Here is a 22,789-nt window from a genome sequence, read left to right on the forward strand (position 1 = left end):
TTGGTAACTTTGGCATAATATTATGATTTTTTTAATGTTGTTTTGGTTGGTCATTTGAATGATTAAGACTATGATTTGTTATTTTATTTATTGTTCAATTCGAAGAAAATATACCTGAGGCCTTGCGATAAGACTAGTGACTAAAAAAAAGTCATAAAAATAAGAATTTATATATTATATATATATATATATATATATATAAAAGTGTTTTGGAAATTATAAAATAAACGTGTGGTTTACTTTGTTTTCATATAACACAATATCGTATTTTATTTTATGTTTAATAGTACATTTTAGATTTTGATTAATATAATTATTTTGGAGAAAATTATAAAGTAATATAATAAATTATGTAAAATTAAATAATAAAATATTTGTTCAATAGAGAAAATATATTTAAAATTAATTTAATTAAAAATAATTTAAAAATATTTCAAATATAATTTTATATAATATAAAAATGTTTTGTTAACTTGCAATTTAGTATAGAAGTATTTGAAAGTATTAAAATTGCACTGGATTTAAAAAAATAAAATGGAAATAAAATGTGTTGTAATTATGATGTTTTTACTAATTAAAATTAAAATTAATAAAGTGTTATTTTATTTGTGTGGAAGTAATATATATATATATATTTAAAAATAAATGATTGTGTTTTTTATTAGAAAAAGTGCTCCACAACATGATCGAAATATGTAGTAGAAATGTAAATATCTAAACATTTCCCAATTGCAATTCAAATTTTCGTTAATATCCTGTTGTTTTCAATAAATGGTCCAACATATTCTCGATGATTTTACCGTCCTGATTCAACCCATGAAGAAAGGCACAAGCTTCTGTCTTTTTAAGAAAAACTGTCGTTCTAGAACTATGGAACTCATACTGTAAAAAGGCTATTTGCGCGCAATGATCAGGTGTATCAGACGGTTGGAGATGTCAGAATAGAAAATAGATTCTTAACCCGTAATTCCAAATTCCGGATTCTCTTTCAAGGTTTGAGCCATGGTTATCCACTTCGAATTCGAATTCGATACGATACCATAAAAATTCAACTCGAAAAATTTCAATTCGGAAAAAATTCTAAAGGATATATTTTAAACATTTAAATATATATATATTTTTCTTGTAACAACAATGCGTTCAATTTTTCCCTATTCATTTTGAAATTTAAATAATTTTTAATAATTTTAATCAATATAGACAATTTTGAAATTTAAATAATTTTTAATAATTTTAATCAATATAGACAATTTTAAAATTAAAGTTTACTTATTAAAATTATAATCACATTTATGTTAGCTTCAACATCTCTCTTCTTTTTAAAATTCAAAACTTCCTTCTTACTTTCCAATCTTATTTAAAAATATTTTATGATTAATATAAGCAATCGCCAGGGCCAACACTAAGGCTTTCAACATTGACAAACTTTGACGAGATTTACATCTTTTCAAATTATAAATGATAGAACGTTAAAAAAATCATGAAATATGTTACAAAATGGTGTTTTTAGCGTGAAAAGAGTGTTGGAGGACACACTCACCATGTCTGCTCTCGAACCGGATTCTCAGTGAAGCATGCAAAGGCAAATTCTCAATATTGCAGTGATATTCCACTATTTAATCCAGAGATTCAGCTACTTTCTTACAAAGCAGGGCATGAAGTTGGTCTTCCCTGTACAAACCTCTGGTCATTTTAACAACGACTGTCTGGATAATTAACGAATCCTTCACAGTACAATTACTTTCATGGAGGACTTCCAAAGCAGGTTCTTGCAGTGCTGTCAGTAGTCTTGCAACAGGATGATTCTGTTTAGTACACTGAGTTCTTATTATCGCCAATGCGAACTTCTAAATTCAAGCCGGGGAATTTCCCCTGGGTAAAACCCTTAAGGTCAATTTTTGAAAGATCTGTTGCTTCTTTAGCTGCCAACTTCAAAGAATTCATCAATAATTCCTTCTTTATGGTGTCATATTGAACCTGCAATTCAACCCTCACGGACTCCAAATCCTGCTGCTTGGAACAAAAATCTTCGATATAAGCAGCGGCATCGTCGAACAGAGAAGCTTTGTCCATTGTCGACACATTAGGACCCTGGCACGAAGCTCATAAAATTTCTGTTTCAATTTCTCACGCCTTTGCTGCTCAGCCTCAGCATGATTCAGAGGCTCTTCGCGGCCATTTGCAGGGTTTCTCCCATGTTTCCGTGGCTTTCTCTCGACTACAGCAAACGTTGAATCTTTAATTGAGACAGACGGTTCTACATCAGACACAGCTCTGATTCAATGCTGGAGGGCAGGCCTCCTATAGCAATTCCAGGTGGATTAGGCCGTAAACCAATGATATCCTCTTTTATTGCTGGCTTTATCACGTTCTTTCTCCCGCCTTTAAAACCCAATGTGTGGGTTTGTAGTTACATACGGTTACCTGTTTCTGTGATATGGATGGCGGGGGTTTCAAGGGCTTTGGTCTCCTGAGTTAGATTATGCAACAATGGTTCGTCGTCTTTAACCACTAAAGAACTTTGTTCAGCGAACACAGATGCTTTTTGTTTTCCTGTCACAGATAATAACACAGTGGAGGTCCGCAAACTGTTCTCGGCACCTCTGTCACAGATAAGAAGGCAGTGCAAGCCCGTCAACTGTTCTCCGCCTTGACGGGCCGCGGGAAAAGACAGATGGACCAATCAAATTTTGGTTAGATTTCAGGCCATGGGCAAAAGGAAAACGAATCTGGTTTGGATGAGATTCAGATTTCAGGCAATGGGCGAAAAAGGGAGACAAATCTTGCTGGTGAAATTCACAATAAAACAGTGGAATTTGGTTTAGTCTCAAGAATTAGCGGTCACAAAAATTAGAATTTTGTTAATAGGGGATTCAGTTTTTATTTTTGATATTTTGTTTTTACATGTGCTGCAAGCATAGATCACAAGAATCTATGCAATATAGCCCATAACAGTGCTGCTTATAAGTGATATATGTGGTATTCGAATTTTATTTTTATGTATATGTAGCACTAGCTGAAAATTAATGTGAACTAATTTATTGACTTTCAACATTTTGTTTTTGCCATGTACTGTGTGCATGGTTAATACAAACAATATGCCTCTTAAGAGTGTTGCTGATAAATCATATATTGATATTTGAATTTTATGTATACATATTTGTGTTGCAATAGCAATATACCGCATAACATAAACCATGCAAACAATATGCCTCTTAAGAGTGTTGCTTATAAATCATATATTGATATTTGAATTTTATGTATACATATTTGTGTTGCAATAGCACTATACCGCATAACATAACATTGTTGTAAATGATATATTTATTTATTTATTTATTTTTGTTATATTTAATAATATTATTAACAATATTTTAGAATAGTTATGGAAATTAATTTAGATTTTTAGATTTATTTTAATTTTAGATCTATTAAGTGTTTAGAGGGATCAAACTTGTTGAGTTGCAAATTTCTTTTAGAGTGAAAGGGATTCGATCCCTATTAATACTTGTTAGATTCGAAATTGTGATAGATCTAAACTGTTATTAAATATAATAAGTTAGACAAATATAATTAAAAATATAATTAAATAATATAAGATGTTAATTAAAGATCGATTTAATGGAAATATCAATTCAAAGAAGCTTTTTGGAAAATAAGTTGTCTACTGAGGTGCCAATTTCTCTTGACGACTAAAATTTTCTAGAAACTAGCCATTATTTTTTTCAAAAAAATTGAGAGTAGGAGTGTTTGAATTGTGTTTTTGATGGTGGAAATGGATTCAACACTATTAAAAACCCCAAGGAACCTAAAATCTTGAAGCTCGACAGTTGTAATCCAGATTCCGCAAAATTTTATCAAAATTGTGTTGGAATTTCCATCATCTTCCACACAAAAATGATGCCTCCTTAGACTACGAATTTGGGAAATAATTGCAAATAATATAAATAATGGTTAATTTAGAATGTTCAGAATTGTTAAGTTTTTTTTTTCAAAGGAAAAAACCAACAAACATTTATTTGCATTAAACAAAAGTTACATCTTTCAAAGCTCATCAGCAACGAGTCACTACCAACAACGATCACAGTGTGGAAGTCAGAAAGTCATGATCAATCAAATGTGTTCATATATACCTCTCAACCACTGGTGTGATCCTAGAATATAAAAATTCCCCTAATCAAGAACCCATAATGAAACTACCAAGACATCGAAAAGATCCCAAACTTGGAGAGTGATCCAGGTGGATATGGGTGGCTACCCACTTATTCTACATGGACCTCGAGTTGGTTCCATTAATTTCCTTGTTTATAGCACAATTTACTGTTTTTAGTAGTTTTTTGGGTCTTGAGCTTCTAGAGTTGTTATGACCCCCTAAACAACGTTTTTTTGAGATTCAAAGCAAACTTGTAGCCTTAGGCAGGGGATTGTCGCAGATTTTGTAGTAATCGGAGAGATATTTCTAACAAGGTATCGTACGCGTCAAACAAAGATCATATGAGCAAGTTATGACCCCAGGAAGTTGGTTGTCCAACTAACCCCAACGCGGCCCACAAACTCTTGGCATTCCATCTCCTAGGGTTAGGGTTTTGGTCGTTTATGGTTTTCCCTTGTTGTTCAATAATAAAAGGGCCCTTAAGCCTCATTGTAACACAGTTCAAAAGCCATGCAGCCACCACATCTATTATCATAGGTAAGCTACCATCATTCGAGCTAGTTTATTTTCATTCTATATGTAAGCATTTTTTAGTTCTTTAATATTAATGAAATGAAGATTTATTTTTTCTGTATCTCTATGTTTATGTTTATATCTGTATTATGTTGCATTCCTGCATAAGTCTGGATCAGTGGTATCATAGCAGTTTTCTCTTTCTCTATTTTTCTTTGCATGTCCCCAACACGATCAAGGTATAAGGAGTTAGGGCTTGAACTAGTTGAACCTTTGCAAGTCATCCTCGTAAATCCTTACGACCTCCCATGGCGGAAGAAAAGAAATATGAGGGAGAAGGAGATCCGTTCAAAATATTGCTTGAAGAAGCCCTCGAGCGATAAAGGATCGCGATGATGGATAAATTCACCCAGATCCTACGGTAGATGCCCACAGGCGACACATATTCATCCAACAACCACTTTGGAGTTTCCACTCCCTTCAAGGTACAAGTCAACATTGACATTCCCATATTTGAAGGCCAGATAGATGTAGGTTAAATTTGTTGGAAGGATATTTTTTGGTTCATGATTTTTCCAATTGGGAAAAGATTACTTTTGCACTCCTCAAAGACACCCACCGTGTCAAGGATCGATGGGAAACCTTTCGTGAACATAGGGATGAGAGAGAACCCTCACTGTTTTCCATCGCATTGTCTAGGAATTCGTTCCAAGTCATCATCAAGGAACAATACTACCCTGTGGGGAGCTATGAGGACAAGTACATACAATGGACTACGTTGCGATAAAAAAGGGATCAAGATGTGCATGAGCTGACGAATCTTTTCCATACCCTACAGACAAAGTTGGGTATCAGATATTCTTAAAAACATTTGATGCTCAAGTACCATAGTTACTTGCACAAATACATTCATGAGGAAATGGAGTTCTTGAACATTTCCTCTCTTGGTGCAAAATACCAATATGCTCCCAAGATTGAGTGGAAATTCAATCAGAAGAAGTGAGACTTTAGATCTACGAACCCAAAGCAGAGCAAAGGAAAAGTCCTTGAAGTCACAAGCCAAGAATAATGGGAAGGTGAAAAGAGACATTGATAAGTAGTGTGAGTTCCATAAAACTCCCACTCACAACATGAACAAATCTTGTGCAAGGTAGGCGTTGGTGGGCAAGCTTAAAGACTCAGAAATGGATGCATGCTCTGACTCTGAGACAAATTCTCTTATAACACTTGACCTTTGATTCAAGTCACCAAGGGCAAAGCGAAAACAAATTTCTTTTGGTCTAAATCCCAACATAAGGCATTTGTTGAGTTGAAGCATCGCCTCTTCTCTACACTAGTGCTCACATTAGCACACTTGCAACAACCATTTGAAATTGAGACAGATGCCTCCGACTATGCTATTGATACAGTTCTTACCTAGCAGGGGCATTCAAGGGAATATCACAGTGAGACAATTTCAAATACAGTCCAAAAGTATCCCACTTATGATAAAGATATGTATTCCATTGTGTAGGCTCACCGAAAATGGAAGCATTACATTTTAGGGAAGGAAACAATCATCGAGATAGACCACAGACCCTTGTAGTCCATACAGACATAAGGGACATTGCAAAATAATCGCCTTCATAAACTATCCACATATCTGCAACAATTTCATTTGAACATCAAGAATAAAAAGGGAAATACCAAAAATCTTACAAATTGTCTCATCTGACCCTCGGTTATGGCGTTGGCACTGTGCTCGACTCTTGTGGAAACGAGACTTAGAGGTGGCTGCATCTTTAGAAGAGCGATCCAGAATTCAACACCACATACTAGATGCTCTTGGAAGGCAAGCAAGTTCTAGATTTTCACCTTCTGGACACACTATTATGCCAGCTAGGATACCTCTGTGTTTCTTCAAGCGAGCGTGCCAAGATGATTTGGGGGGTGCACTACAATCGGTTCATTGGAAATTTTGGGGTAGAGAAAATATTGGCAGTGCTACAAAAGTATTTTTATTGGCCAAACCTTCGATAAGATGTTGGAAAGTACATCGGATCTTGTACTTCCTACACCATTTCCAAAACTGCAATAAAGAAGTAAGGCTCGTATACTCCTTTGCCTACTCCTAGTAGGCCCTAGAAATATATCTCCATGGGTTACATGTCAGGCCTTCCTTCTACCAAACATGGCAATGATTGTGTTTTCGTGGTCGTTGACAGATTCTCTAAGATGGTCATTCTTACATCTTGCAATAAGAGTATCATAGCATAAGCCACTACTAAGCTCTTCTTTGAACAAGTGTGGGTACACTTTGGGATCCCAAAGTCCATTATCTCAAATCAGGAGAGAAGGTTCTTGAGTGTATTTTGTTTAAGTCTCTAGTCGATGTTGGATACCAAGCTCACTAAGTCCACAACCTTCGACTCCTAAATTGATGGCCAAACAGAGGTTTTCAACAAGATGATCATGCACATTCTACACATGTACAACTCGAAGCATCCACACACATGGGATGAAAGCCTCCCCTATGTCTAGCATAGCTATAACAAAGCTCTCCATAGCTCAAATGACCACAAACCCTTTTAGGTGGGGTTGGGATTCCAATCACTATGTCCCATCAATGTTTCCATACCACTGGCATCTACTCACACAGATTCAACTCATGTCCAGTCCGAAGCTGACAGACCTACCAACTTCATTGAACACATTTAGCACATCCGCCAATAGGTCCATGACATATTGGATAGAGAAAATGCCAAGTACAAACAATGACATGATCAACATCGGGTGCCACATAAGTTCTAGGTGGGCAACAAAGTTTGGTTATATTTGCAGAAGGAGCATCTCGCTGGGGCCCATTGGAAGCTGATCCGGATTTAAATAGGACCACAACAAATTACAGAGATAACGATAAACACAAAGATGCAGTGGAAATAATACTTCATTTCATTAATATAAAATACTGAAATATGCTTACAAACAGAATTGGAAATAAACCAGCTAGGGTGATGGTAGCTTATCTTTGAGAAGAGATGTTGCAGCTACATGCCTCTGAACTGTGTTACAATGAGGCTCAAAGGCCTATTTATTGTTTAGAAACAATGGAAAACCCTTAACATCCCAAAACCTAACCTTAGAAGATGAAACGCCAAATTGTGGGCCCTGTTTGGGTAAATTGGTACATCAACTTCCCAGGGTCGTAACTTTGGCATACGATCTTCGTTTCATGCGCACAGTATCTCGCTAGAAAGATATATCCGAGAACTACAACTATGGGAAGAGCAACATTGGTTGATCCCAGTTTCCCAAAAAAACGTTGTTTAGGGCCTTAAATCAGCTCTGGAAGTTCAGGACCCGAAAAACTACTAAAAATAGTAAACTGGGCTACAATTAAGGAAACTGAAAAGCTGAAAGAAACAATGGTGGGGGTCCAAGTGGACTTGGCAGGTGGCCACCAATATCCACTTGGATCATTCCTCCCCCCTTAGGAAGCAATGATCCCCATTGCGTTGAGTTCCTCCATGAGATGAGGAAACTTCTGTTGAACTTGGTCCTCGGTGAGCCACTTGCCCTGGTGAAGGAGTTGGCCTGCTTTGACAACTCGATACAATTGGATATTCTATTGGCGAGTGTGCTTGCTCTGTGTGTCCATGATCCAATCAATTGCAGCTTGTTCCATGCAATCTGGATTTAACTCTGTGGGTGTGAGATGTTCTGCAATGTCGGATGTGTCTAGTAATGGTGGAAATTATGGCCGAAGGCGGTCCACATTGAACACTAGGTGTAGGCCAAGGAATGGGGGAATGCTGAGCTCAAATGCATTGTCTCCCACAACCTTGGTAATGGTGTAAGGACCATATCGGAGTGGTCTGAGTTTCCGATAGTCTCCGGTAAGGCGTTCCTTTTACAAATGCAACCAGACTTTGTTGGATGTGCTCAATGAAGCTGTTTGCCTTATCTGTTTCGGACTGGACATGAGCCGAATTTGTGTGAGTAGTTGTAAATTGCATGGCCAAATCAATGGGACATAATGGCTGGAATCCCAAGCCCACTTGAAAATGGTTGTGCCTAGTCGAGCTGTGGAGAGCCCAGTTGTAGCTGTGCTGAACATATGGGAGGCTATCGTCCCGTGTGCGTGGATGCTTTGAGTTGTACATGTGCAGAATGTGTATGATCATCCCGTTGACAACCTTTGTCTCGCCATCAGTTTGAGGATGGAAGGCTGTGGACTTAGTGAGTTTGGTGTCGAGCATCGACCAGAGACTGGACCAAAATGTACTAAGGAACCTGCTGTCCCGATCTGAAATGATAGACTATGGGATCCCAAAGTGTATCCACACTCGTTCAAAGAAGAGTTTAGTAGTGCCTTCTGCTATGATATTCTTCTTGCAGGCAGCCAAAATGGCCATCTTCGAGAACCTGTCGACGACCACAAAAACACAGTCGTTTCCATGCTTAGTGGAAGGAAGGCCTAGCATGTAATCCATGGAGATGGATTCCCAAGGTTGACTAGGGATAGGCAGTGGGGTATAGAGGCCTTGTTTCTTGATGGTCGGTTTGGCAATGGCACAGGCAGTGCATGATCTAACGTACTTCTCGACATCCTGTCAAAGATTCGGCCAATAGAAATACTTCTACAGTACTGCCACCGTTTTCTTGACCCCGAAATTTCTAGCAGCCCGACTGTAGTGTGCTTCCCAAATCATCTTGGCACGCTCGCTTGAAGGAACAAAAAGGTGACCTAGGTGGCATAACAAGGCATCTTGGAGGTGAAAATCTAGAACATGCTGACCCTCCAAGAGTGTCTGGTATGTGTGGCCGAATTCTGGGTCACTTTTGTAGAGAAGTGGCCAATCAGAAGTCTTGTGCCCACAAGAGTTGAACACAGTGGTTAAAGCCATGATCTGTGGTCGATTGAGGCAATCTGCAACATTATTGGTGCTACCCTTCTTATACTTGATATTCAAATGGAACTGTTGCAGGTATGTGGACCACTTCTGATCGTGATCATTCTGTAATTTCCCTTGGGTTTGTATGAACTGCAGGGGTCGGTGGTCTATGTGGATGACCGTTTCCTTCCTCAAAATGTAATGCTTCCATTATCGGCAGGCCTACACAATGGAATACATCTCTTTGTCATAACTGGGTTACTTTCGAACTGTGTCTGAAAGCTTCTCACTGTGATATGCCACTGGATGCCTGTGTTGAGTGAGGACTGCCCCAACAGCATAGTTAGAGGCATTTGTCTTGACCTCAAATGGTTGTTGCAAGTCTAGTAATGCGAGCACTAGTGCCGTGCAGAGGTGATCTTTCAACTCTGTGAATGCCTTCTTTTGAGATTCAAACCAAAAGAATTTTTCTTTCACTCCTCCCTTGGTGACTTGAGTCAAGGGCCAAGTGATATGAGAAAATCTCAACACAAACATGCGGTAGAAGTTGGCAAGACCTAGAAAGCTGCGGAGCTCTGTTAGAGTGGTTGGAGATGGCCTATCTAGAATGAATTGGATCTTGGATGGATCCACATGTACCCCTTGTTCATAAAGAATGTATCTCAGATACTGAACCTGGGTCATGCCAAAAGTTTATTTCTCTAAATTGGCACATAACTTGTGTTTTTGCAGTGTTTGGAGACCCTGTCAGATGTAGTGGAGTTGCTCTTCCCAACTCTGGCTGAAGATCAGGATGTCATCCATGTATACCACTACAAATGAATTGGTGAATGGCCACAAAATGTCATCCATTAGCCTCATGAAGGTTCCAGGAGCATTCGTCAATCTGAAAGGCATAACCAACCATTCGAAAAGGCCCTCCTTGGCTTTGAAGATAGTCTTCCACACATCAGAGGGTTTGATTGGTACCTGGTGATATCCTGACTTCAAATCAATCTTGCTGAAATATTTTGCCCCCTTCAATTGGTCCAAGAGGTCATCAATCCATGGGATCGGGTACCTATTGCAGACAGTGATCTTGTTCAACGCCCGATAGTCAATACAGAGTCTCCAAGTCCCATCCTTCTTCTGTACCAACACGATTGGGCTCCCACAGGGTGATGACCTTGGACGGATGTAACCTTTCTGTAGTAGCTCCTGAATCTGCCTCTTGATTTCATCATTCTCCAGAATAGAGCGCCAATAGATTGGTCCATTGGGTATTGGCGCACCTGGGGTCAGATCGATGGAGTGCTTGACCTGACAGTGTAGAGAAACCCCTGCAGGGGAGGTGAAGATATCCTCGTACTCCTCCATGACCTTGTCCATCTGTAGTTGTCGTGCGGAGGGGCCCTATCTCGAGGTCGTGGCCACCATCTTCTTCTTTCCTTGAGGGTGTATCATCAGGAAAACAAGTTTCTCAGTTTTGGAAATGAGCTTACTGCATTTTTTTGCTGTAATCAAAGAGATTGCGGTAGGCGGTGCTACCTCTGGTATCCTGTACAACTTATTTCCAAAAATAACAATAATAGCACGGTACCTTGATTCATACACAACATGTCGCTTCCACAAGTAAGGTTTTCCTAATAATACATCACAAACTTAAAGGGGAGCAATGTCACACAATACCTCATCCATGAAGGGCTTGATGTTGTATGGAAGGTGACACTGCTAGCTCACGCGAATATCCCGTCCTTGGTGAAGCCACCCGATGGTGTACAGTTGTGGATGTGCTGTGGTTGGTAAGCCCAGCTGCTTCATGACCTCTATCGAAATGAGGTTCTTTTGGCTCCCGTTGTTGACAATGAATTGTAGCGGGGAGCCCTTTACCCACATCTGGGAGTGTAATAGACACTCCTCCTCCTCTAGATCTTCGGGTTCTTCCTTTTGGATCTTCATGGTGGCAACGATGGCATTGGGCTCTGCATCGATAATCTTCTTCCCTTTGTCATTCCCCTTGTTGGGTTCTAACTCAGAGTCAGAACATGCATCTGATTCTGAAACCTTTAGCTTAGTCACCAGTGACTGTTTGTCCCGACACTCACTTATGTTGTGAGTGGAGCTCTTATGGAACTCACACCACTTTCCTGTGTCCTTTTTCGGCTTCACAGCACTGTTATTTGCTTGCAGCTTTGGTGGGTTGTATTGGGCTGCCCCACCTTGGATTTGTCCTTTTTTCTGCGGTTTGGGGGCACCTTTCCCTTACTTCAGATTCGTAGATCCAAAGTCTCACTTCTTCTGTTTAAACTTTTGCTCGACCTTGATGACATATCAGTATGCTGTGCTGAGCGAAGAGATGTTCAGGAATTCTATTTCTTCCTGGATGTACTTGTGCAGGCAGTCGTGGTATTTGAGTATCAAATGCTGCTCTAAATCCTTGATACCCAACTTTGTGCGAAGGGTATGGAAAATATTGGTAAACTTTGGGACGTCTTGGTCCCTTCCCTGCCGCAGTGTGGTCCACTTTATGTATTGATCCTCATAGCTTCCGATAGGGTAGTACTGCCCCTTGATGGCATCCAGAACAAATCCCAAGTGGGTGCAGCTGAAAACAATGAGCTTGTACTTTCATCCTTCTACTGGCAGTAGGTTTCCCACCAGTCCTTGACATGGGGGGCTGCTTTGAGAAGAGAGAAAATAATCTTTTCTCGACTGGAAAAATCATGAACAGAAAAATAACCTTCTAGCAGATTTAACCATTTATCAATGGCATCTATGTCTATTTGACCTTCGAATATGGGGATTTCAAAATTAACTTGTACCTTAAACGATGTGGCATTTCCAGAGTAGCTATTGGAAGCCGATGCGTCGCCCTTGGGTAGTTGCTAAAGGATCTGTGCAAAGTTGTCCATCATCACGTTCCTTTGTCGCTCGAGGGCTTCTTTGAGCAAGATTTTGATAGGATCTCCTGCCCCCTCGTCTTTCTTTTCATCCGCCATGGCAGGCCTTTGGGATTTGTGAGGTTGAACTTGCAAAGGTTCGACCAGTTCAAGCCCTAACTCTTTATATCTCAACCTCGTTGGGAACATGTAAAGAAAAAAGAGAAAAAGCAGACTGCTCTGATACCACTGATCCAGATTTGAATAGGAATGCAACAAATTACAGAGATAACCATAAACATAGAGATGCAACAGAAATAATACTTCATTTCATAAATGTAAAATACTGAAATATGATTACAAATAGAATTGGAAATAACCCAGTTAGGGCGATGGTAGCTTATCTCTGAGAAGAGATGTGGCGGCTACATGCCTCTCAACTGTGTTACAATGAGGCTCAAAGGCCTATTTATTGTTGAGAAACAATGGAAAACCCTTAACATCCCAAAACCTAACCCTAGAAGATGAAATGCCAAACTGTGGGCCCTGTTTGAGTAAATTGGTACATCAAATTCCCAGGGTCGTAACTTTGGCATACGATCTCCGTTTGACGCACACAGTATCTTGTTAGAAAGATCTATATGAGAATTACAACTTTGGGAAGAGCAACATCGGTCCATGGGCCCATGTTACTTCTAGTTTTACCAAAAAACGTCGTTTAGGGCCTCAAAACGGCTCTGGAAGTTCAGGACTCGAAAAACTGCTAAAAATAGCAAATCGGGCTACAATTAAAGAAACTGAAAAGTTGAAAGAAGCAATGGTGGGGGTCCAAGTGGACTTGGCAGGTGGCCACCAATATCCACTTGGATCACAAGCGTATCCCACTATGATATGGGCCTTACACCATCACTATTTCCGTAGGAGACAATGCTTTCGAGCTCAACATTCCACCATTCCTTGTCCTTCACCCAATATTCAATGTGGACCGACTGTGGCCATACTTTTTGATCTGAAAATGAAACTACTTGTTTTTGCTGTTCAAGGTCTTCATTTCCATTAAATTATATGTGCAAACTGTTATTGATGTCTTGCAATTGAAAAAAAGAATTTTTGGTAAATTTCTGAGTCTTATGTGTGAAGGAGTGTTATTTCATTTTACTTTTTAGCATATCAAATCTGAAAAACACAGCAAGATAAATTCACATAATATAACATAGCAGCTGATAAGGCAGTTCACCCCTCCTAGGCTACATTTGCCAAGTCTAAGGGCCCCAAATGGGCATGTCATTACTCTTATTAGATGCTCAAATTGGTTATATAGTGATAAGAAAGCCTAAACAGGAAAAATAAGTTGTGAAATTGAGTTCAGAACATAGAAAATAGTCAAGATTGACTTTTGTTTCACCTTCAATGGCTAACCATAGCCCAATACAACTCCAACACTCTCTAGGCCCTAATGGCTCTCCAAGATTCTTTGCTGAAAAAGTATCTAAGGGTGAGCTCTGTTGGCTCTGAAAGCTGTACCATTGGCTGTGGAATGCTCAGAATACCCAAAAAAAAAAAAAAAAAAATTCACTCCAAAAGGATCTCCCTAGTGAAATTTATGACCTCCAGAAGTTTTTCTCAAGTTTGACCTAAAAAAACTCCACTAAACTTGGATTAACTGGAGTTAACCCTGCTAACTTTGGCAACTCCACCCAGAAAGGCGTGCTCCACCAAATTTGTCGAAACCATTAGAGGTGGCATTTAATGTTTGGGGTAGTTGCCCCCCGGAGGGACAATCGGCTTCGCACCTTACCAAATATTATCACTATTATTTTTAGTTCGATCTCGATAGGGGTATCAGAATAATCAAACGCGCAGCCTTACCTGAGTGGGTGTACAACCAATGCCATCAATCACAGGCAGGGAATACACTGCTAGTGGTCACATGGACCAGCTAAACCCTCGTCGGCGGAACCGTGGAGCCAATGGTTAGGAAACTGTGGCATTTAATGTTAACGTGACCCCCACCGAAACATGTGACCATGCAACCGAAACCGTAACTGTCACTGTCGTGTAATGACCTGTGGTTCCGAGCCTTGGTTCTATGGGTAGGGGATTGGCCCCTTTCTACCCCAAACTCACCTTTAATCAAACTTTAAATATGAAATAAGTCCTTAGGTTGTTAAGAACCATTATGTAGGTGGGCCGGTCGGGCCTGTGGGTTGGTAGCGTGGAGACCCGTGATTGAATCCTGCGGAGTCACAAAAATTTTGCACCATAAACTTGCAGACTTGGGGCCACGTGGCGGCCCTAGATTGTTTAACCAAACAACATATTCCAGCGAATATTTTGGAGAATATTCCAAGCAATATTTTGAAGAATATTCCAAGGAATATTCTAGAGAATATTCTAAGGAATATTCCAAGGAATATTCTTTTTAAAATTTTTCCAAAATTCAAAAATTACAGTTTACTAGGCATTTTTAAAATGCAATAAATCCTCCATATGGTTTCAGTTTTCGAACCGTTCATGACGTCGGAATTAGGAAGACAAGATCTATCTGGTCATTCTAGTTTCAACCAATTCTAAGCAATTCAAAATTTGAGCATTTTTTCCACTTAGGACATGATCACCTGATCACTTCCCCCATTAGTGGACACATTAGACATTGCGCAACAACTGACATGAACAAATATCAACACAAGTTATATCGCATTGGACATGAATAATAGGATCATGGATACAGAAATCAAGAACACTCGCTAACAACATATCTAGCGATATCGAGTTGTCAAAGTAGGCCAACTCCTTCAGTTCAACAGAAATTTCCTCACCTCGTGGAGGCCCTGCACTCAATGGGGACCATTGCTTCCTAAGGGAGAAGAACTAATCTAGGTGGATATGGTTGGCCACCCGCCTATTCCATCTCGACCTCCAGTTGGTTTCATCCGTTTCCTTGTTTATAGCATAATTTACTATTTTTAGCAGTTTTTTCAGGTCCTAAATTTCCGAACCTATTTTGACCCCCTAAACAACATTTTTTGAGGTCCCCAGCAAGCCCATAGCCATATATACGAGTGTGTTGCAAATGTTGTAGTACTTAGAGATATTTTTCTAACAAGGTATTGTATGAGCCAAATGGAGATCATATGGCCAAGTTACAACACCGGGAAGTTGGTTGTCCAAATAACCCCAATGGGGCCGAAAATCTCTTGGTGTTCCATCTCCGAGGTTTAGGGTTTTGGTTTTTTATTGTTTTCCCTTGTTGTTTAATAATAAAAATTCCCTTGAGCCTCATTGTGGCACAATTTAGAGGCATGTAGCCACCATATCTCTTCTCAGAGATATGCTACCATCGCCCAAGCTAGTTTATTTCCATTCTATATGTAAGCATCTTTCAGTTCTTTGACATTAATGAAATTAAGATTTGTTTATATTGCATATTTGTGTTTGTGTTTATATATGTATTCTGTTGCATTCATGCAAAAGTCTAGATTAGGGAGCTAGTCCCCCATTGTGTTATGCTCTCTAAATATATGGCAAAAGGAAATAGAGAGGAAGCGAACCTTCATAGAAGTGATTTGCTCCAGTAAGGGACACAAAGACAAAACAACTAGAGAGAGTTTTTCCATTGCCCAATCAATTATCACTTTCAAATACCCTACGATTGCAATATCATCCACAACTAACTAGAAGGTGCAACGAAGGACACCCTATAAGGCCAACACCTTAACGCTCATATTAGTGCCTGATCCACCAGACCAATAGAAGTGATAATGTTGGGAGGGGGAGAGGGAGATGATTAATCCACAACTCCACACACTACCCACAAAGGCACCACCATATAAACCAATAGGGAAGATATGGTCAAGGGATTTGAAAGACTGACAATGCCTAGAGCAATTAGATTTGCAACGGCCAATATCCATAAAATCAAACAATTCTAAGGGGAGTATCTCTTAGATTCAGGGAAACATTCTCAAAGATGCATGCTCATTCTCAGAATTGCCAAGTCTTTATAATAATGTGATTTAATAAAATTGTAATTTAAGGTGTTCAAAATTGTAGAGAACTAGGCATTGATCAATTCCCAAAACACCTTAGGACGAAAGTGTGTCACCTTTGGGATACTAAGTGGGTTGAAGATGAAAACACTCTCCTAGATTGCTTAGCTCTTACTCACACATGTTTTAGTTTTCAAACTCTTTGTCTCAATACTAACCTTCTTGACTTGTCAAGTCAGGGAAACTATGGTGATCTAGGAATGCCTCTCTCCCTTATTTTCGATCATAGAAATAAAATTTTAAAGAATATCAACTAATATCTTACCTTTTTAAGGTCCAATAGACCATATTGATCTTAGTGACCGTTATTATCATCATCATATAAGTATATAACTTAGTAAAAATAAAACTAAAAAAATACATCTTATTTGAAAATAGAAATTGAAATTAAGTATTATTAAGTTTCTTTTTAATCATGAAAACTACATTATTATTATTTTATTTGTTTAGATAAATTATTATATTTTAACTTTTAAAAGTAATGTGAATTATTTTTTATTTTTATTTGTTAACAACATTAAATAAAAATAAAAAATTTAGTATATGGTTTTTTTAATACAGTTTATTTGGTTTTTGTTGTTTTTTTGGGACACAAATGAGTGGTGATTTTATTAAATCCGCTCCTCTCACAACAAATACACATGAAATTCAATACATTGCCATTTTTCTAGGGTATCTTCTATTGAGATAATGACTAAATTCATGGAAGACAAAGTCCAATATTTTCCGTAGGTACTACAACTGATTCTTTCTACATGTTTGCAAGAGTAAAATCTTAGGTATTGCGAGCATAAGAGAATGAAAAAAGTTTATGTTGTTTTTTTTATTAATAATTATTGGGAATATTTTTCTTATCCTTCTTATTTGGTATATTTTAATTTATATTTCTATTTTTTTAATAAAATGTTTAGATGAAATTAAATTTTGATTATCAATGATAAATTATAATTAGCATCTTCATATGTATGCGAATATAATCATTTTATAATTCTTATAATATATGTGATGGTTTCATTAATACAAATGGACTTGAACACTTGGAGAGGTGTTACAACAAAAGAAAATTTAATAATCTAACTTCATACAATGTATATAGAAATTTGAAGTTATTTGAAGAGAATGTGACTCTATCTTTTAAATATATTGTCTAGTCATTAGACATACTAACCGCTTATTTATAATTCTAGTATAAACAAGCAATGATAGGATGAAAACAATAGATAATCAAGAAGGATATGTAATGGGCATACTTGGATGATGCCTCCATGCACGTGGAGAGGGAATTTTGTATTTATTTATAAATCATTACATTTATTTCAAATATGGGATAGGTTTGGGAGATTAATAATTACCATAAATTTGATGGGTCCCACATGTAAATTTGATAGCTATCACGTATAAAGGGAGAGGGGAATGATAGTGGAAGTTAGTGGACGAACTATTAATAAAATAGATACGGATTGGAGTGAGTAACTTGGATTATATCCATACTTTAAGATGGATGCATAATTGAATATATTCAATAACTGGCTTAGATCCATCTAACTTTGGATTTATCGTGTGTGGAGTGGGATCAAATCCCTCTAGGTGTAAACCTTTCTTCAAGTTCTACACTTTGGTTAGGTGTAAACCTTTGTTCAAGTTCTACACTCCAAAAAGAAGTTAGTAAGTGGCAAGCATTAGCTCACGATATGTGGATGATATTTTTGCTTTTTGAAAATGTAAGCATATGAATATCATGTACGTTTTCACTTTGTGAAAAAAATATTTATTTTAATGTAAGAAATTAGGGTGTGCATTTTTTATGTGACTACAAAATTACAATTGAAATTTTACATTAATAATTTAAGTGTGCAAAAAGAAGTCCACAAAAAAGATCGATATTCAAAACATTACAAAGTATATTGTTTCCTTTACAAATAAATAAACTAGTTTCAATGGTTATGATTGGACATATTTAATTAGTAGAATTTGAATGTTTTGTAAATATTGAATTATGAGTGTTATCACATTCTTTGTAAATTTGAACAATTTTAATGTATATTAGATAATTTTGTTATAAATTATTAATGTATATTATTTATATTATTTTGTAAATATATACATCATAGTTTAAATGTTCATTATTTTATTTTTTAATTTTAAAAGGACTTGTGTATTGAGCACAGATGTAATCACACTTGGTAAAATGCACCTCTCTTGGAAATCACTAGTCCTAATTCATCTAACTCTGGATCTATCATGGGACGAGGGGGACGAACCCTCGAGGTGCAAATCTTTTCTCAAGTTCTATACTCTAAAAAGAAAAGAAGGTTTGTGTAACGTGTAGGAATTAACTCAAGATATGTGGATGATATTTAAACACTTTTGAAAATGTAAGCATATGAATATCATGTACGTTTACACTTTGTCAAAGAATGATATATTTTAATGTAAGAAACTAAGATGTTTATTTTTTATGTGACTTTCAAGTAACAATTGAAGTTTTATGTTAATAATGTAAGTGGGAAAAGAAAATCCCATGAACAAAATAGATATTTATAACATTTCATGTATAATTTTTCCTTCCTCTACAAATAAATAAAATAGTTGCAATGGTTATAATTTAAACATATTTGGATAGCATCAAACGAAAGCAGGATGAAAGTGTTTGAGATGGAAGTTTCAGAGGATGGAGATGGAGGCAAAGAGGCGTAGGTTGTGAACCAACCCCGACACGGGCTAGGGTTTGGTTTACTATAGGTTCCTGGTGCTACCCTCCATCCGACCTAGTCTAGCATCGCCCCCCACCTGGCGTCGTCACACCTGAACGCCGTTACTAGCTCCATCGTTCCCCATTCTCTGCATAGGGTATATTCTCCGTGGTCGCGTCATGCCCTCACCTATCTCCTTTGTAGCAGTTGGTCTCCTACAATGATGGTTAGCCTGGATTACGGCGACAACTGGCATTAACTCCTGGATAAGTCATGGAATCAGGTAAACCATCATGGAGGGAGTAATATACCTTAAATCCACATAAATATTTGTAGGTATTTGATAAATGGACGATTGATTTTGTGGGTCTGATACAACCACTAGGGAAAAATATTGGCGCGCGATAAATTATTGTTGCTATTGAATACTTGACGCGATGGGTGGAAGTGAAATCGATAAAGGGCTGTAGTGCACCTACTGCTACGAAGCTTATTTTTTAGTTTATCTTGTCTCGATTTGGCTTCCCTAAGATATTAATGACTGACAGGGGTACGCACTTCTTAAATGAGACAATTGTTGTGATGCATGAAGAATTTCAAGTCTATCATCAGAAATGTATGCCCTATCACCTCAAGGTAACGGTACGATAGAAGCCTTCAATAAAATCCTAGAAAGTGCTTTGATGAAGGTTTTCAACGTGAAGCGGAGTGATTGGGATGTGTGCATACCAGTAGTCCTAGGGGCATATAGAAGCACTTGTAAAAATTTGGCAGGCCAAACCCCTTTCAGGTTGGTCTATGAGCAGGAGATTGTGATGCCCATGGAATATGTTATGTTGAGTCTGTGGATTGTAGCACTAACCGAAATGCCTGATCATGATATGATAGAGGAGCGTCTCACGCAATAAATGGAATTGGAGGAAGATTGGATTTTAGTAGGATTTCACCAACATGTTCAAAAGGAGACAAGGCATGGCACGATCGACATATGAAGCAGTGCACCTTCCAGGTTAATGATTTAGTAAATGGAATCCGTTCTTTGTTGTTCCTTTTTTGTTAAAACAAATCCTACAGTTGAATCAAAAGCATATGTAGATATGAAAAGGTAATCTCTGATGAAGTCCTCTTAACATAGGAGTCATGGAAATTTTTTCTTTAAGTAAATCAAAATAAATTTAGAAATCATTATTCGAATAAAACCAAATATATTTTCCAACAAGCTTAAACAATGGCAAGTCAATTTTTTATTTATTTATTTAATAAAATGGCTATAGTACCCCACATTTCCTAAAAGATTCTTACATCTCTCTAAGAAGATGGATATGGAAAGTTAATAATTACTTCAACTTGTTGTAGTGGCTACAACCACCCTCCAAAATTTTTCCTTAACTTTGTTTTGGAGCCTCCCTACCAACCTTTCACAACAACATGTCTTGTTTTGTCAAGTACACAAGCTTCAGTGATTTTCTTGCAGAATGACAGCCTATCCATCAAAGCTTGATGCATCCCCCTCACAGGTTGTTTCTCCGGACTTGGCCCAGTTGCATGTTGAGCAGCTCCCTCAAAAAATTGTGTAATTTTCTGAGGGGAACCAACCTTCCCTCTAGAAATAGTGCAATCCTATATGGCAGCATGCTTGGCTCCAGAATTGCGTAAATCTGCCTGTCATTATTCACTGAGAAAATTGCGCAATTCCTCCTAGCAGGGCTACTCAGCCCAAAAATTGCACAATTCTGGGCAGCAGTCAGTTGCTCTGCCCAAAAATTACGTAATCCCTCTGGGTAGCTAGCCCAGTTCCCTCCCAGAAATGTGCATTTCTTCCTCCCAGCTGAGCAAACTGTTGCATGTTCAGTTGAGTTGACTGGTTCCCTTTGGGACCGAGAAAAACTGATTTTCACACATGGGCTGCTCCTCCCAATGCAGCATGCAAAGGTATCCCTTGTTTCAAGGATCTATTTTTAGCAACTGGAGGTTACATGCAAAGATCATCTCAGAAACCTCCCACCAAGTGTCGCTTTCCCTAGATTTGTGGCATGCGCATCACAACCTTGATTTTATTAAAACTCATCAACCAGATGCTGCAGATCTCATTCCTCACATCGATCTTGCATCTTCAACTTCCTACATTACATCTAGGAGTCGTCGGAACATTCAGCTCAACTATTTTGGAGTGAGCCCACTTTTCATGTCTCACACTGCATTTCTGGTGCTTTTTGTGTTTCTCTTCGTATGAATGTTATCTTATTGATTTCAGTGAGCGCTTGCTATCATTTTGATACATACTAGCTTGTACTAGCACCATTTTAGTTTTCATTTTCATCTCACTGCTATCGCATGCATGACATTTTTTTCATGGACAGTTGTCATTGCGGCGACTCGCTTCACACACATGCATGCTTTCCCGTTTTCTGAAGCTTGCACTTTCTGTTTGCATGAATGATCATTCACTCTTGTTTGCACTCATCTCACCATGCATTCATACTTCTCATGTTTTCAGTCGCCCGTCGGCTGGACTGGGCTGCCTTGGCCTAGACTGCGCCTTGCCTGGCTAGCACTATTCATTTCTGGAAGCGAAGGCTCTGCCTTCCCTCCAAAAATTCTGCAAGAATAGCCAGGCATTGACCTCCAGGCTTGGATTGTGTAATTATTGGAGGCAGTGTTCCATTGGCCCTAGAAACTACGTAATGCAGTTTGCTGGTTGCATGTCACTGCTGACTGAAATTGCGCGTTGCATAGTTGCAGTCCTTAGCAAGCGAGGCTGGACTATGCATTGTGAAGTTCCAACAGTTGGTCAGCCTCCTGACAACCCATACTATGCCTTGCACAATTTTAGTAGTCAGTCTCTTGATCTCATGGATGAAATTATGCAACCTTCATGATTAGTCACGCAGGTATGTTGCAAGTCAGTTCTCAAGTTAATTTTGGTTTTCGACTGAAATATTGCTTGCCATGAGTGTTTCCATGTCTCCAGGTATCGTAGGTGTTCATTTGCCTCTCAGCAACATACGTACAATGGTTTCCAGGAGAGCAGAGTCAAAGACATCATTTAGAGCACACTTGAGGATGCGGTCGATCAAGTGTCTATGAACCTGCCTACCTGCAAAGACATCGAGTTGTTCGTAGATAAATACATCAAGATATGATGGAAAAAACATCACAGCAAGAAGCACCATCAACAACAACTGAAGGGAGCATATAGGATGCAATCAATGCAAGAGGAAGGTTGTTGACAACATAGACCCGGAATAAAGTTTCAAGCTCAAGAAGATCCACTTGTGATGAAAGAAACTTTGGAGACTCAGGCTATAAGGTGATGGTGTGACATGAAGATTGTGCAAAGGTAGAGAACGAAACAGAGAAGGAGTTGCATGTGCTAAAGTAGCAACTCAAGGAAGAAAATGAGATGCACATATGAGCGAATGAGTTGTAGCAGGAATAGGTACAGTAGGGGGTGAAACATACATAGATTAATGAAACTGCACACGTACAAGTTATAGATCCATCCCAGCAGCTGGCATGGAGAAGAGAAATTGAGTAGTGTTGTTGATTGCATGCAAGGGAATTAAGTAGCATACATGTCATTGTGTGCACACATGCGATCCAACCCATTTGGCACATTCACCAAGGTGAATACAAGAGGCAAGTCCAA

At 38.4% G+C, this 22,789-nt stretch overlaps 1 pseudogene; it reads right to left on the reverse strand.

Moving 5' to 3' along the window:
* Positions 1 to 1,616: 1,616 nt before the first annotated feature.
* The window catches only part of LOC149141533 (transcription factor MYC2-like), a 37,506-nt pseudogene continuing 16,333 nt past the window's right edge, over positions 1,617 to 22,789 (reverse strand).

The sequence above is a fragment of the Pinus tabuliformis genome, chromosome X (genome assembly GCF_031772625.1).
Source record: "Pinus tabuliformis cultivar Carrire ecotype Pingquan chromosome X, CPIR1, whole genome shotgun sequence".
In the NCBI taxonomy this organism is placed as follows: Eukaryota; Viridiplantae; Streptophyta; class Pinopsida; order Pinales; family Pinaceae; genus Pinus; species Pinus tabuliformis.